This window comes from Pseudorca crassidens, chromosome 8 (genome assembly GCF_039906515.1).
Source record: "Pseudorca crassidens isolate mPseCra1 chromosome 8, mPseCra1.hap1, whole genome shotgun sequence".
Lineage (NCBI taxonomy): Eukaryota > Metazoa > Chordata > Mammalia > Artiodactyla > Delphinidae > Pseudorca > Pseudorca crassidens.
In genome coordinates, this window is record NC_090303.1 from 56,935,696 (window position 1) to 56,951,303 (window position 15,608).

Genomic DNA, 15,608 nt, shown 5'->3' on the forward strand with positions numbered 1-15,608 from the left:
AAGGGTAGAATAAGTTTCCAGGGCTGTAGGCTGTTAGTTGATTCCCCAGAAAGCAGTCCTGTGAAGCCATTCTTATTTTTACACATGGCATATCTGAAAAAGGGATTATCTGCCAAATTGCAACATTTTTTGTTTTATGTGCCTCTGAAGGCAAGATGTGTTTTGTCCTCCATCAAGTCTTAAAAAATATTTATCCTGGCATCTTCCCATTTTTCTTTCCACATGGAAACTCCGATATTTTTAAGACTAGTTGTGAAATCATTCCTAGATATGCACATTACATGGAGATCTTAGAAAAACTTTTAAAGAAAATGAATATAAAGTGATATTTCTTTTATGAAGCAGACGTTACAAACTATTCTTTTGTTGGGCTTTTCTTGATTAGCAAGATGAAATAAAATGACGTATATTCTCACCCTGTGGTAGGTACACTTTATCTAGTGGAACAGAATATTGAAAACAGCATGGAAGTTAAGAAAAAAATGAGAATTTGAAAAAATGTCCTCATGATAGCATCATGAAAGCAATACTATGTTATGGTTAAATAAGGCACGAACAATAATTTTGTGTTAGGTATGTTTTTCAATTATGCATTTGACTTTGGTAATAAAAGCCTCATGTCTTTCAATAATGTTTGGAATTTAAACATACTGTTCCTTTTTTCCAGTCTTCAGGAGAGCACTTACCAATGCAAAAGTTACCTCTTACCATTCTTGTCCATTAAAAATTAAATGCTTTTACAGTAAATTATTAAAAGTGGTAGGTTGGCGGCAAATCATCAAAGGTACCATAAACCATTATGCAAGCGAGCAAGTGAGCAGTCTGATTAAATCTAAGGGATCAGAAGGCATTTACATCCCTCGATATCCATCGCAAATTCTCAACTGCAAAAGCAACCATAAAATGCTACATTAAATTACTTTAAAAAACTCTTCCAGGATTTTCAACATTCAAGAGCAACTTGCTTTTTAATTAAGTATGAACTAAGAACTTCTACCGCAAAGTACAGGTATACCACTATTTAAAGGTTATTTCCTCTTTCTTTAAAACTGCTGCAAAATTAGCCTCATTTTTCCAACTGATATCACTCACTTAATGGAATTGAAGCATTCTAGCAGAGTTTGCCGAAAAGCTAGTTATTAATTAGGTGCTGTTTTCCCACCAAGTGTCTTTACTATCATTTAATTACATTGAAAAAGGAAATGATGGGCCCTGAATGTTGCAAAATCATGTTGAAAATGTTAGAAGTATTTAAATAAGATATGTTTAAAGAAAAAACCCCATAACTCATGGTTTTGGTTTAAATGAGGTAATATACATCAAATGTGAAATGCCTAGCATACTGCCTGGCACCTAGGAGCTACTCAATAAATGGGGGCTTTTCTTGTTGTTAACCCCATTTTTCATTTGAAAAACTCAGGCTTCACCAAGACTAACTTGTCCAGTGCCATCCAGATGGTGTGAACTGAGGCCTCTTTGATTCTGAGGCCTGTGCTCTTTTATTTGTGTCCCACCAGGTGCTAAAATCTGCCGTGCAGGGAACCATCTAGCTACTCATGGAAGCACAAAATGTCTATTGAACCAACTCCTTGACAAATAAAAAGATAGGAGGAAGAAAAATATGAACATGAAGGTAAAATTTTGTCAAATTGCAATAATTGTGGACAAGGGCAAAAGCAGCCCGAAGTGTTTATAATTGGGTTTTAGAGCAGGGTCTACTCCCAAGTCTCCCACCCACTGTTCACATCTGCCAAGTGGGGTGAGGACAAATAATTCTGCAGCTTATCTGGTATTGGTTTGGGTGGCTAATAAATCTGAATGAATAAGTGAAAAGCAGACACTTGAAGGTCAGAAAAGTGTCAACTGATTTCATCTCTGTCAGTGGTTCTCAAATTTTAATGTAAATCAGAGTCACCTGGAAGGCTTTTTAACCAATGCAGCTGGGCAACCCCAGAGTTTCTGCTTCAGTATGGGGTGGGGCCCAAGGCTATGCATTTCTAAGCAGTTGGCAGGTGATGCTGGTGCTGCTGGTCCAGGGACCCCACTTTGAGAACCACTGATTTAGGTTATCTAATTTAACCGTCACCACAACCCTGTGATGTAGGTGTTATCGGCCCCACTTTATTTTATTTATTTATTTATTTATGTTTTGCGGTACGCGGGCCTCTCACTGTTGTGGCCTCTCCTGTTGCGGAGCACAGGCTCCGGACCCGCAGGCTCCGCGGCCATGGCTTACAGGCCTAGCCGCTCCACGGCATGTGGGATCTTCCTGGACCGGGGCACGAACCTGCGTCCCCTGCATCAGCAGGTGGACTCTCAACCACTGAGCCACCAGGGAAGCCCCTGGCCCCACTTTATAGAAGAAATAATGGATGAGTTTGGGATACATGTCAGAAGAATAGTTTGAATCCTGGTTAAAGAGAAGTTGAGAAATTGCCTTCAAAGAATCTTCAGAATTTCTGAATCACTCCATTGGTGACAGTAAAGCAAGACTACAGCTGTTCATCTCTTCTCCCACCACCCTCCAGAGGCAAAGATATTATCAGAATGAGATGAAAACCCACTGATAACATACTCAGCACTGCATGGTCCCAGAGACAACAATGAAAACTGAAGCCATGCTTTCAGAGATCCTTGAGCATTCTAGATGGGGAAACTGAGGCACGGAAAGGTTTGATGACTTGTTTAATTTGACTTAGTGTATGAGTGGCAGCACTGAGGTATCAGATAGCCTGAAACCCAATCAAGGTTTAATTATAAAGGAAAGACTTGGAGCTTCTATCTGACAGCTTGATTGCTATCTGCAGTGAGCACCATCCCAAAAAGTGACTGAATGTAGAGGCAGCCTAATGAGGTGGAATAGGTACTAGGACAGGAAGCAGAATTCATTTGCTGACTGTATATTTATTATCTTTCACACGCTAGGCACTATTCTAGGTGTGGGGATAAAGTGGTAAACAAGATGGACAAAATTCTTGTTTTTGCATTCTAAAGGCAGTAAGGTAATCAACAAGTGAAAAAAAGGCAGGAAATTTAAGAGAGTAATAAATACTAGGAAGAAAGTTAAAACCAGGTAATGTTGGAGAAAATGACCACAGACTCAGAAATTTATAAACGTGGGTTTGGTGGTTTACTAAAGATACAGAAAGAAATGTAAGGGATTGACTACCAGCCAGAGGTTTGAACTTTCACACCCCACTGCTCAACATTTCAATTTTATGGGTTCTTTTTAATCTATGGGTATAACCCAATATTTCCCCCTAGACTTCTCCAGAAATTATTTTAGGATCCTCAGAGGAGGGAGGCTCTTGTACTACATGTAAACAAACTATAAAAAGTTGATAATATACTTGACAAGCTAAGCAGGAATACATTTCGAAAAAAGGGGAAATAATAGTATGTGAAATCATGTACAGAACTAATAAAAGATTCAGATATGTACTTCAAAGTCAAGGGCAATGATCACAGTAATAATTGATTCAAGTAAGAATTACCAATGGGAGGTTTAGCAAGTGGTGATTCATCTCTTCCCAACCCCGACTTGAATGATGTCACAGTGGTAGCTTGAAGTCAACCATGGTGGGAGTATTTAAACCAGGAAATTGGTAAATGAATGCTACAGCGCAGACCTTTTAAAATTATTACTTTTCTCCAGAGGGGTGGTTGTTGTTGGGAGAAACACCACCATAGGTCTCTCCTGCTTCTATGCATCTTGCTGAGTATGCCAAGAACGGAAGACTCTGACCTCTCTCAACCCAGGCTATTTCTTAGGGTTGTATCTGCAGTGAACAACTTTGAAGGACGAGGTAACGTCTCCCTCTGGGACAAAAAGCGAACTTGCTTACTACTTGCTATAAAATTGGTAGATTTTTGAAGCTAAGTGTTTCTCTCCCATAACGCAGCACACTTCATTATTTGGGCGCTATTCGAAGCGGGAAGGGTAGCTAAAGTGGCCAACTGGGTGGGGCTCCTGGGTCAATTCAGTGTACTGTTGTGGTTTCCGCTGCTGGATGTCTAATTGGTAATGATGCTTTATATGCATGTATTGTAGCTTCATATGTGCGTACCTATCTGGGTCCTTCACATTGCTCTCATGGGATTTGGGGGCAAGGGGAACCTGGTAAGCATGCTAACACTCATGATGCTTGCTGTGCTGTGAATAATCAAGTCTGTGGTCTCACTAGAGTTATCTAGCTCACTGATGGTTCAGCAAAGTTGAAAGTTGATGGTGTTCACTAGGTGGCAGCAGCCATCCAACCCCAATGACAATTCTGGAAGACCAAATGCAGCACAATGTGCTAAACCACTTTTGCCTTGGAAACACTCTTAAGGACCCCTGATGACTTTTGGGTTGTTTACCAATGGCCTAGCCAGTTGGTCTGCCACTTGGAAGACTAAGACTGGTAGATTAAAGATATTCCTCTTTGTGTCGTGAGCTGGGTAAACATATTGTGTCTGCCCATCAGACATCACCTGGGTGATGGTAAAGGTCTGTTTTTTTGCTCAGATGAACTAGAATTAGGCAATTGATCAAGATAGACACCATTGCCATCTGATTTCATCATGGTACTGGGCATGGTAACACATCCACCACCACAGACTGGGCACACTGTGAAGGATGTTTCTCATGGATGCAGAAGCTTCCACTGCATACCAGACTAGTGACTCCTGCAAAAATTTGGCCTATTTGTTCTGTGGTGATGGAGGCCACATTACATGGAATATTAGCTCTGTCTGTTCCTGGCAGATTGACTACATTGAATCTTTGACCCCGTTTTGGGACTACTGATATTGCTTCTCTGCTTTGACATTTTGTCAGGGTACGGTATTGCTATTCCAGTCCAATTAGCCAACTCTAGCCACATCATTGTGGCCTTTACAACTAAACTGTCATGTGTTGTTAGGCTTGCTGGATCATTTGCAAAGACCATCCAACAATGGGCTAACAGTCAAAGAATTTGATGGACATTCCATAAGGAAGTGGCAAATGACATTTCCAACTTGTATTCTTGATGGGGAGACCTTAGTCACATGACCATGCTTAGTTGCCCAGGAGGGAGTTCTGGGGGTACAGAGCTGGCTCTACACTCGGCTAAAACTCTATTACTGGGGAAGAAGAGTGGAATAGATCTTGGTGGGCAGACATAAATCTTTGCCCTGAGTATCCTGTGTAAATCTCTATCATAATATTTGTAGGATAGTTTTATTTCTTTATCTTCCCCTACTAGCCTGTTGAGCTCCTTGAGGACAAAGGCCTGTGCTTTCACTTCTGAATCCCTAGTATCTAGCTCACTGCCCCTCCTATATGAAGAATGAATGAAGCAAGTTATATTTCTGTTGAAGAATGAATGAAGCAAGTAAAGTGTATGAATGGGGGGAGCAGGACAAGGGGAAGATGAGCGATACTTTCATTACCTAATTCAGAAAGCAAAGCTGGCTTACGTAGGGCCCTGCTCTCCAAGTTTACATAAGGCTTTTGATGAAAAGCTTTGCCGTGAAAAGAATGAACTAATTCAGCCAAAAAAAAAGGCAAAATTCAAATGTGAGGTTCTATAGCTCAGCTCAAAAGAAACAGTTGCCTGATTGTCACCAGGTGACCTCACTTTTCTCCTCGGTCATCAGCAAGGGGAAGATATAAAACAGGTGAACTTGTGAGTTTACACAGTTTTTAAACAGAGGTAGGTGATGTAAAAGTAGTTTTGAAGCATATGGGAGGAGCTGTTTATACAAAACCTGATTTCCCAGCCACAGCGTGAGATGAGAGCAGGGACCAGGGACCTCTGTTCGTTTGCAGACCCCACCCCCCAATCCCTATAGAAGGCGAGTTTCCAGCTGGCCTAAGTCAGCAGAACCAAGCAGGGCTGCCCACCCTGGCCTCCTGGAGATAACAACAGATGGCGAATAGGCAAAGCAAATTAATCAAGCCACCAAATGTTCTCAGATTTGGTTTTCAAATTCACTAGGCTAGTTACATATGACCACTGTTGCTATTGTGCATCATATTTATTTGACAGCCTTGTCCAGCCCTTACGTTTCTCCCTCTGGCTCAGGCTAAAGAACACGTGCATTGCATTTCAATTAGCACTTCTCAAAATTCAAGGCAGTTCTGAGGCTAAGAACACCAGTGTGCCAGCAATTTATGCACATAGGCTATCCATGGGGCCCATTTTAGTGTTCTAATATAACCTAAAGGTCAAAGGCTGGAGCTCAGTTTTTTGAAATACAGGTTCAGAAAACTTCCTTGAACATGTCCAAGTTCAAGGAACTTCCTTGAATGACGCCCTGTTGGCCTATCTTGTCCATCTATCTGGAGGAGTCAGGCATGACTTTTGAGATCTCTTTCCATAGTCCATGTGAGAACCTATGTTAGTATGGAGCAGACTCTATGACAGTCTAACAACCCACCCATCTCCCCATTTGTAGTACTTACTCCTCCACATGAAAGGCTTTTGGCAGTGAGTCGGCAGCCAAACGTCAACATGGCATCAAACTCCAGAGAAAGCCCTAGTCTACTCGGATAACGGCCAGCAAATCACAGGGTGTGGGTTCTGTTCCTACAGCATCTGGAGGTATTATGTCACTCCTGCAAGATATTTTTACCACCGAAAGAAATGCCTTCTGGGAAGGGCTGTCTAGAGGGCAATTTTGCCAAAGGCACAGAATGATGAGAAGGGGTGAAATCAAGGTATTGGCCCAGGGCTTCCCTGGTGGCGCAGTGGTTGAGAGTCCGCCTGCCGATGCGATGCAGGAGACACGGGTTCGTGCCCCGGTCCGGGAGGATCCCACATCCCGCGGAGCGGATGCTCCCGTGAGCCATGGCCGCAGAGCCTGCGCGTCTGGAGCCTGTGCTCCGCAACGGGAGAGGCTACAACAGTGAGAGGCCTGCGTACCAAAAAAATAATAAAGGTATTGGGCCCGGTAACATGGGCTTGTTACTGACCCTTTTGAGTCGGGCCCCAACAAGGGTCATCCTGCCCATTTTTGTTCAAGCCAGTAGAACAAGAGGAACTTTGGTTCAGAAGCAAAGGAAAGCTTTATTCTTTTGATCGGAGAATGGAGAGGGGTAAGCTCAGACTCTACAGCACACACCCTCCCCGACAGGCCGCGGGCAGGGATGCCTTATAGGGCGGGGCAGCGGAGTGAGGGGGGCGGAGCTCTCGGGGGGTGGGCGGGGCTGCACGGCTCAGGCTCCAGATCATCGCGGTGCTGGGCGCAGCCTCTCTGCACACAGCCCGCCGCCGCCATCTTGAATCGCGTCGTTCCGTGCTCAGCGCTTCTGCAAACGGTCCCGAGCCGAGGTGTCGCCAAGGCGGTTCTGCACCAGGAACTTTGGGCGGAAGGGCTGGTGTGAGGCCTCTGCCCGTGGCTCCCTGTGAGCAAGTGAAACTAGACGAAGCGCCAAGGCGAAGAAAAAAGGTTAGATTATATTTTATTACCTAGATTCTATTTTTATTTCCCGGGAACTGTTAATGGGCTTTGCCAGTAACAGGCACATCCCTAAGGACTATGAATTTGTCCCCAAACCATCTTCAGGTGCATTTGGAAACTGACCTTGAAGCAGTGTGATGTACTGGTTTGAGAGAAGATGCAGTCTTAGCTCTACTCGGACCTTTTGTCACTTCTGTGGAACAGTTTTCCCTTTTGTCAAGTAATGGGGTACGACTCCCTGGGTGACCCTCAGTAGGCCACATCCACATGGTGTGACAGGTCTAATGGTGAGGAGAGAGAAGGACAAAGAGGATGAGCTGCAGGCAGGGCCAGCTCTGGGAGCTCCAGCCACCCGCACCAATCAAAGGACATGTTTGACATAGACTTGGCTGGAAGGACCTTAATCAGAATTTTTTGCTTGCTTCCTGGAGAGTGGAAATCAGGAAAACAATGGCCATGATATCTTTGAATCAGGGCTGGTCTCGAGATGAATCATAATAACAAATTCTTTTTATATACTACTATTCTGTTTCTGAAGTGCTTTGAAGCCCTACTTTGGGAATAAAGAGGGATTATTAATTCATTTTAGAGAGAAAGTTGCAGAGAATTTCACATCTGCTAGCAAATGGTTAAATCTAGACCTAATGATGTGATTGAGAAGGCCAAAGCTTTCCTTGTCTGTCCCAGAATATGTCCTTTAAAACTGCCAAAGTGTAAGAAGTACCTACCCATTAACCCTCTACCATGGATTCCTCATCAGGTTAAATTGATGAATGTCATCTAATGAACAGCAAAAGCCTGCGAATATCAGGCACAGATGATATACATTTTGTTGGACAGGAGAGTGGATGGAAAGGTCTAGATGCTCAGAGAGTGCTCATATGGGCAGGAAAAGTCCAGGTTGGAACTTAAGCGGAGGCCCAGGAGCAGTGTGAGTGCACGGATACATCTTCAGGGCCGAGGGTTGCAGAAGGCATTTGGGACAGTAGGTTCAGGGGCATAAGCGGGTCCACAAAGCAGGGATTTGAACATATTTAGTAACAGCATGTTTCTGTCTGAGATAGGCCCTGTCAGAAATACAGTGAAGGAAAACAGAGCAACTACTTGAAAGAATGGACAAGAATGCCCTCAATTGCTTATTACATACACATCCATATTCCAAGGCTCTATCTCCAGGATTCTGACTGTATAGGTCTGGGATGCTGCCTAGGAACCTGCATTTGCAAATGATCATTCTTGGTGATTCTGATGCAGGGGACTGATGGACTACACTTAGAGAAATAGCCAAAAGATGAACAATGAGCTTTTGGTGTAATTCTTGAGTGGTATTTAGGTCTTCCCGCTCCTGTGAGTGTTTTGTGCACCATGCATTATTGCTTCTGGGACTGATCAGTGCTGGCCAGATCTGGAGGCAATGGATGGACATTTTACCGTATTTATATCTGCTATGAAAGAGAGGTTTTGCCACCATAATCCTGTGCTGAGTCCTTGGATTGGGAAGGTTATGGGGACCTCCTTCTGCATTTCCTCAACAAAGATGCAACTTAGGGGCTTCCCTGGTGGCACAGTGGCTAAGAATCAGCCTGCCAATGCAGGGGACATGGGTTCTAGCCCCGGTTCGGGAAGATACCACATGCCGCGGAGCAACTAAGCCCGTGTGCCACAACTACTGAGCCTGCGCTCTAGAGCCTGTGAGCCACAACTGCTGAGCCCGCGTGCCTAGAGCCCATGCTCCGTAACAGGAGAAGCCACCGCAATGAGAAGCCCGCGCACCCCAACGAAGAGTAGCCCCTGCTTGCCGCCATTAGAGAAAGCCCGCGCGCAGCAACAAAGACCCCAACACGGCCAAAATTAAAAACAAATAAATAAATAAATTTTTTTTTAAAAAAGGATGCAACTTAAATAACCGTCACACTTTTTGCCTCTGAGGCAGATCATGAAGTAGTTAGGGGGCTTCCTGGTGTGACTGGAAGGGAGTGGAAGCCAGAGAGTAAAACAGGGAAAGTGTGCAGGAGCCCAGTCTTCCAGTACCTCCATTAGAGAATGGAAAGAGCTGGCAACTTTGAGTTATGGGGCCATAATTCCATCTCAGGATTCTGGCAATAGTATAAGCCACTTGAGTTCTTTCTTGTTAGCTTATGAACATTTCACCCTCCTCACCCCCACCCTACACCTGCCTTGGAAGATTAATAACTCCGTAAATTACAGTTGTATTACAATACACATATTTTTACCTCAATATGAGGCTTTCATCTGGGTATGGAAATGCTCTCAACTTACATGTTCTAGGGTGACCTGTCCTGCTCTGTGCACTAATGCAGTTTCAGTTTTGCAAAGTAAAAATGGACTTCCACTGACATAAGCTTCACAAAAGGCTGTGGTCCTTGAGTCAGACTAGTCTGGGTTGGAAAAGAGCAAATGAAAAAGCATGAGGGTGAGAAGACGATGGATGTGGGAGGAAACTCAGGAGAGAAGTGTGGCTAGAGTAGAGAACTTGAGTGTGTAGGGTGTGTGTGTGCGTGAGAAAGAGATCCTGAATGCACGAGGTATTCAGACGCTGAAGGCAATATACCTTTGAAGGTTCATACCTATGAAGATATCTTTGAAAATTTCTGTGTAGGAAGATGATATGATGAAAATGATACCCAAAATGGATTGGTTGCTCAGGATGGCCCTAAGGGTGGCAGGCTGGTTGGAACAGGGCCACGAGGGGAACAAAGAGCTTTATCTTGAGGCTGCCTTTGCATAATGAGCATTGTTTTTGATTATTTAGGGTGTGGGGGGGGTGGCTTACCAAGGAGCTGGTGGGTGCCCTTCTGCTTTTCTTTGCCGAGGGCAGAGGAACCCACTTTACCTTCCTGCCTCCTGCTTTGCTATGAAGTTGTGCTTCTGTCCAGGTTTCTTGATTTTCCTACAAACATGTTACATCCATATCATATTCCAGGAACAGAGCCAATGCCAGAGAAATCCATGTCTCCCAATTTCTTGTTCAGTGTCTGCTAGGATCTTGATGTCATGGTAGTACCCCTTTGGATGATTAGTCTTTAATGATTTATTGAAACTGTATTGTCTGAATTCCTTAAACCAGAGTTCAGATCTTCTCCCCTGGCAGGGGGTCTACTGGTTTTAGCCCTCATGGCTGGGCTGCATAATAATAATACTGTGGATAGCTCTCGAATGCAAGGGGAGGGGGGAAGAGGGGAAGAAAAAGAAAGACGACAAAAGGAAGGAGAAAAAGAAGAAAAGGGGGATGGAGGACAGAGGGGAGAGAAGCAGTAAAAAGCAGCTCATGGACAGGACAATGGTGAAGGGACCAGATGCTCCTAATACCTGCCCACTGACCTAGAAAGAATGAGGAGGGCGTCTTGGAAAGTGAGAGCAGCCTCTCGCTTTCACCACGTGGGGGCAGACTTGACTTACAAGAAAGAGCAACAAGGTGCGAAGGCTGCAGGGAAAACGCAATCGTCCTGGTAGAGAGAGGATTCAGCGTTAACCTCATCATTCACTCCCTGTGGCCCTTCATGTCCCTCAACAGCTAGAGCCCTATTTCTGGCCACAATGCCTGGGTGGATTAAAGACAAAAAAAGCCAGCTTTGCTCAAGCTCAGATTCTTACATAATATGGCATATGGAATTACAGTTAAACAGGTATCACCTACAAAAAACCGCTTTGACATCTCACCTGCTTATTTAAAGTGTAGAATCACCCAAGCTTTTATGCAGGGCTCTCTTTTCTGTTTGTCTTTTTTTTTTTTTACTGGAGGGTTATTGCCTGTACATTACATGTGCATTATTATTTCAGGCATTTCAAAAGGTTGGAAAGGGCTCTTCTGTATTTCTTCCAGCTCCTTTGCAGTCTTTGCTTCTCTTACACTTTCAGTGCACGGTGATCAAGTGCATGGAAGTGTGTCTTTCAGTTTCAAAAAAAATTCATAAACTCTGAGCCTTTGTGTTAACGGAATATCTTTACTTGGAGAATGGATGGAAACAACCAAATTACTGCAGCTAGTTCCTTGGTGCTTAAAAAGCAATTGTCGTATGCATGTGATGGTTTCTGAACATAATGTGACTGACATAGTGATAACAAAAGGAAAGTCTGAGCTGAGATATTGAAGAGGAACTACTTCCTCCACCTCCCCAAGTTGTTAAGTATTATTATCCCAGATAACTGCATTCCAATGTCCATGCTATTTTCCTTCTGGTAGAATTTGCCCTTTTTTGAACTATATAGATTAACTCCAGCGAGAATGTACATTTTCCAAAATAGACTTTCTAAGTAGCCAATTAAAAACAGAATCTCTTAAAAATAAAAATCTTCTCTTTGAAATGGTGATTGGGCCTCTGAGATAAAGAATCCCATTTGCAAGTTTAAAAGGAATAATAAGAACTTTATACTATCAACTGGTTGAGTGAGGACTGAGGAAAATGCAACTTTGCTCTTCTAAAAAAAATTAAAAATAAAGGGATAGCAAATTGATCAAATAATTATGGGAAGTTTGGCTCCATTAGTCTCATGCTTTTCAGTATGCCCCAGTTAGCAATAAAAGTCAATTTATGTGAGTATGCGAGGCCACAGTTTTATTCAAATTGTCTGTTAAATTTGGTGGCACAAGAAGAAGTGAAGCAAAGGTACTGTTCTGTAGCAAGGTCTTGGGTCTCACTATCTCCTCATCCCTAAGTATAATGAGAAGAGCATTACCTCCATTTAAGATTTACCTACTTTAGGACTTCCCTGGTGGCGCAGTGGTTAAGAATACTCCTGCCAACTCAGGGGACATGGGTTCGAGCCCTGGTCCGGGAAGATCCCACATGCCGCCGAGCAGCTAAGCCCGTGTGCCACAACTACTGAGCCTGCATGCTGCAACTACTGAAGCCCATGCGCCTAGAGCCCGTGCTCTGCAACAAGAGAAGCCACCCCAATGAGAAGCCAGCACACCGCAGCAGTGAGTAGCTCCCACTCGCTGCAACTAGAGAAAGCCCGCACACGGCAGTGAAGACCCAACGCAGCCAAAAATTTTTTTAAAAGAAGTAAATAAATTTATTTAAAAAGATTTACCTACTTTATGAAACACCATCATGTTAATTTAATTGACGGCCCCTTTAACATTTATAATCCATTACAGTGACTGGGAGATGATTATTTCTGGGTGTGGTTCTGGTTTTCTCCTTCTAGTGTTGCAAGCTGCATCCCAATGTTATGAAGCCCTGGCAAGAAAAAACAAAAAAAGAAATGCCTGCTAAAATGAGTTGTTCTTAAAAAATAGGAGAACTAATGATAAAGAATGATTTACCATTAGTTTCTGTCTTTGCAGCAGTGGAAAATTGGGAGAAGATCAAACATCCTCCCCAATTTGGCCACCACCTTCTTGGTTTAATAGTGTTTTTAAATGAAATCTCTGACATGGTCTTTGTCAGGGCTGTTAATTTGTACCTTGCAGAAACATGATTCAAACTTTTCTGGAATACGGACTGAGGAGAAGTTTCAATAATAAAGAAATACAGGGACATCTGGAATTCCCTCTGAAAGTTGATGTGATCTCTTAACTGAAAATCAAAGGCTTTGCCTCAGACTTTGAGATTCCCTCTCTTAGTTAATTAGTGTTAGGAGAGAAGGTCTGATAGATGCAGAAGGGCTGACAAAACTCACAATGTCTGTTTTTTTCAACTAAGTGTCAGCGCCAGGCTTTGGGTTTCTCTTATTTGGCTCCATCCCCTGAGAGCCTCGTTTGTTTTTAGTACATAATTTTAGTGTTCATTCTTACCAACCATCAAGTCTGATGCACTTTTAGAAAAAAGTAAACCAAAAGTAATTACTTGGAGAACACAAAGGCCGTATCTATATATGAGATCAAACATTTCCACCTTTCCCTTGCTATTTACCTCTGAACAACTACTCTTCTTTTTAGTGCTTTCCACTTGTTTTCTTGACAAACAAAGAGCAGGGAATATCTTCAGGCTAATTATACAGGACCATTATGGGATCCTGCAGGGACCAGGATGAAGCAAAGCTCCATCTCTGCTTTAATTTTAGGGGGAAACTAAACCTCAAGGGAGGTCATGCCTATGCTGACTTCTCAGATGGCAGGTAATCCTGGTCTAGGCGTCCTTCCCTTCCACTTAACAGAAGGACCCTAGGTACCCAGAGGATGGCTTCTAGCATCTCATGGATAGGTGGCTTCACGTGGTCTAGTGTTGTTACATGACCAACCCCTCCCTTCACCTCAGCTGGAAGGTTGAGTGTGGGTGTGAAAAGATGAGAAACAAAAAGGAGTAGAAAAAATAACAGCAATGACCAAAAATATAGACTTATCTTCTTTTTGAAAAATAATCTCAACATAAAATCTGGCAGTCACATAAATAATTGTGAGAAATTCTCAGAAGACCCGGTGTTCTGCCCATACTGCAAACCGAGCCCCAGGGTTCTGCCAGGTCTTGCTTGCTCTCGGGAGCAGTCCATGTTGGCCTCTAAGAGGAAGGACTACTTCAGCTGCAGATGACAGACACCCAATTCAGACTTCTTTTAAAAGGAACTCCAGGGATGCCTCTTTCTTTACGGATCAAGTGATGTTACTGGACTTCTCTGCAGTTTTCATTTGTACTTGTTCATTCTTTAGCCAAGTAGGCAGCATAGCTGCCAGATGCCTGAGACTTACAGTCGACCCCCTTAGGGACCTCAGCAGACTGGGGAGGGAATGTGAAGTCAGGTCAGGGTCACGTGCCCACCCCTGGACCCAGGGGTGGATGAGGTTAGCTCCACCCAAACTACAAGGAATGGGCTTTCCTCAGGAAAGTTAGCTTCCATCACTAAATCATATGGGGAAGTGATTCTGGGCACCCAACACAAAAAAGGTCCATTACATGTCTTTATCTATACACATCAAGAATGCTACTGCTCCAGGGAGTAATACTATCCATTGCCTTATAGTGTGAGATTGTCCCTTAAGGAAACTGTGATGCTGCTTTCTCTTCTTTGTCTGTTGCCTTGCGTCTAGTTTGAAGCTGTACCTTTGGCTTCTGCCCCTGCCCTCACATGGGGCTTCCATGACAGGACATGATGCTCATTTTATCAATATTTCTTAATACTTGTGGATTCCTTAAATGGTGGCCAAATACCCCCTTTGGCTTCATCTCGGGCACCCCCAGAATCCAACACCTGTCTTCTAGAATGCACGGGGTTCTCTGTCCTTGCTCTATTGACAACCCCTTGCCAGTTTGGAGCACTGTTCCTCATGTCTGGTTAGATTGGCCTGCTCTGTCTCACAGCTGGCCCTGACCAGGTACTGACGGGGAGATGGCTCGTTACACTGCTAAGAACCTGTGCACAGACTGCTGCCTGGGCAACATACTCATTTACTAGGCTTTGAACAGGGGCCTGGAGAATGGAGAGGACATGAGCTTCTAGATGACAACATCAAACATGAGCAGCAGGTACACTTTTCCCTTTCATGTGTGTGGAAAGTATTAGGAGGGAAATATTCCTCTCAGGACATATTTTACATTGGCAATCATGTTTTCCTGGAAGTTGATTTAACTTTTAACACTTGAGTAAGGATCTGATGTAAAACACTTAATAGCCAGGGGAAGGACTATATTTCCTGTCTTTCAACACCACCACGGCTGTTAAATGCCTTTCTCCGCTGACTGGGGTGTACTGTTCCATACATTGTGATCTTGCCACACTTGGTTCATTCACTCCCTCCTTCATTCATTCACAAGTGTCAGGCCTTGGAAAGCCACTTGGGGTGCAAAAATGAATAAGACCCTCGAGGGTCTCTCAAACTAGTCAAAGTCCTGATGAATAAACACAGGATAGGAACGTGATGGAACAGATGTTCTTAGGTGCGTCTAGGACATCAGACAGGGGCTTAGAGGAGATAACGTTGTGGGGTGGGCCGGGGGGCAGGCAAGGCTTCAGTGGGGAGGCAGCCCTTGGGTTGAATTTTGTAGAATGAACAAGACTTCATCAGATGAAAACAAGGAGGAAGTGTATTCCAGGAAAAGGAAGGTTCCAGGAAGTGTACTCCAGGAAGGATTATGTCAGATGATATAGGGCTTTGACTAGCATGGTAGGAGGAAGTGTATTCCAGGAAAAGGAAGGTTCCAGGAAGTGTACTCCAGGAAGGATTATGTCGGATGATATAGGGCTTTGACTAGCATGGTAGGTTTGAGAGAGTAAGAGAT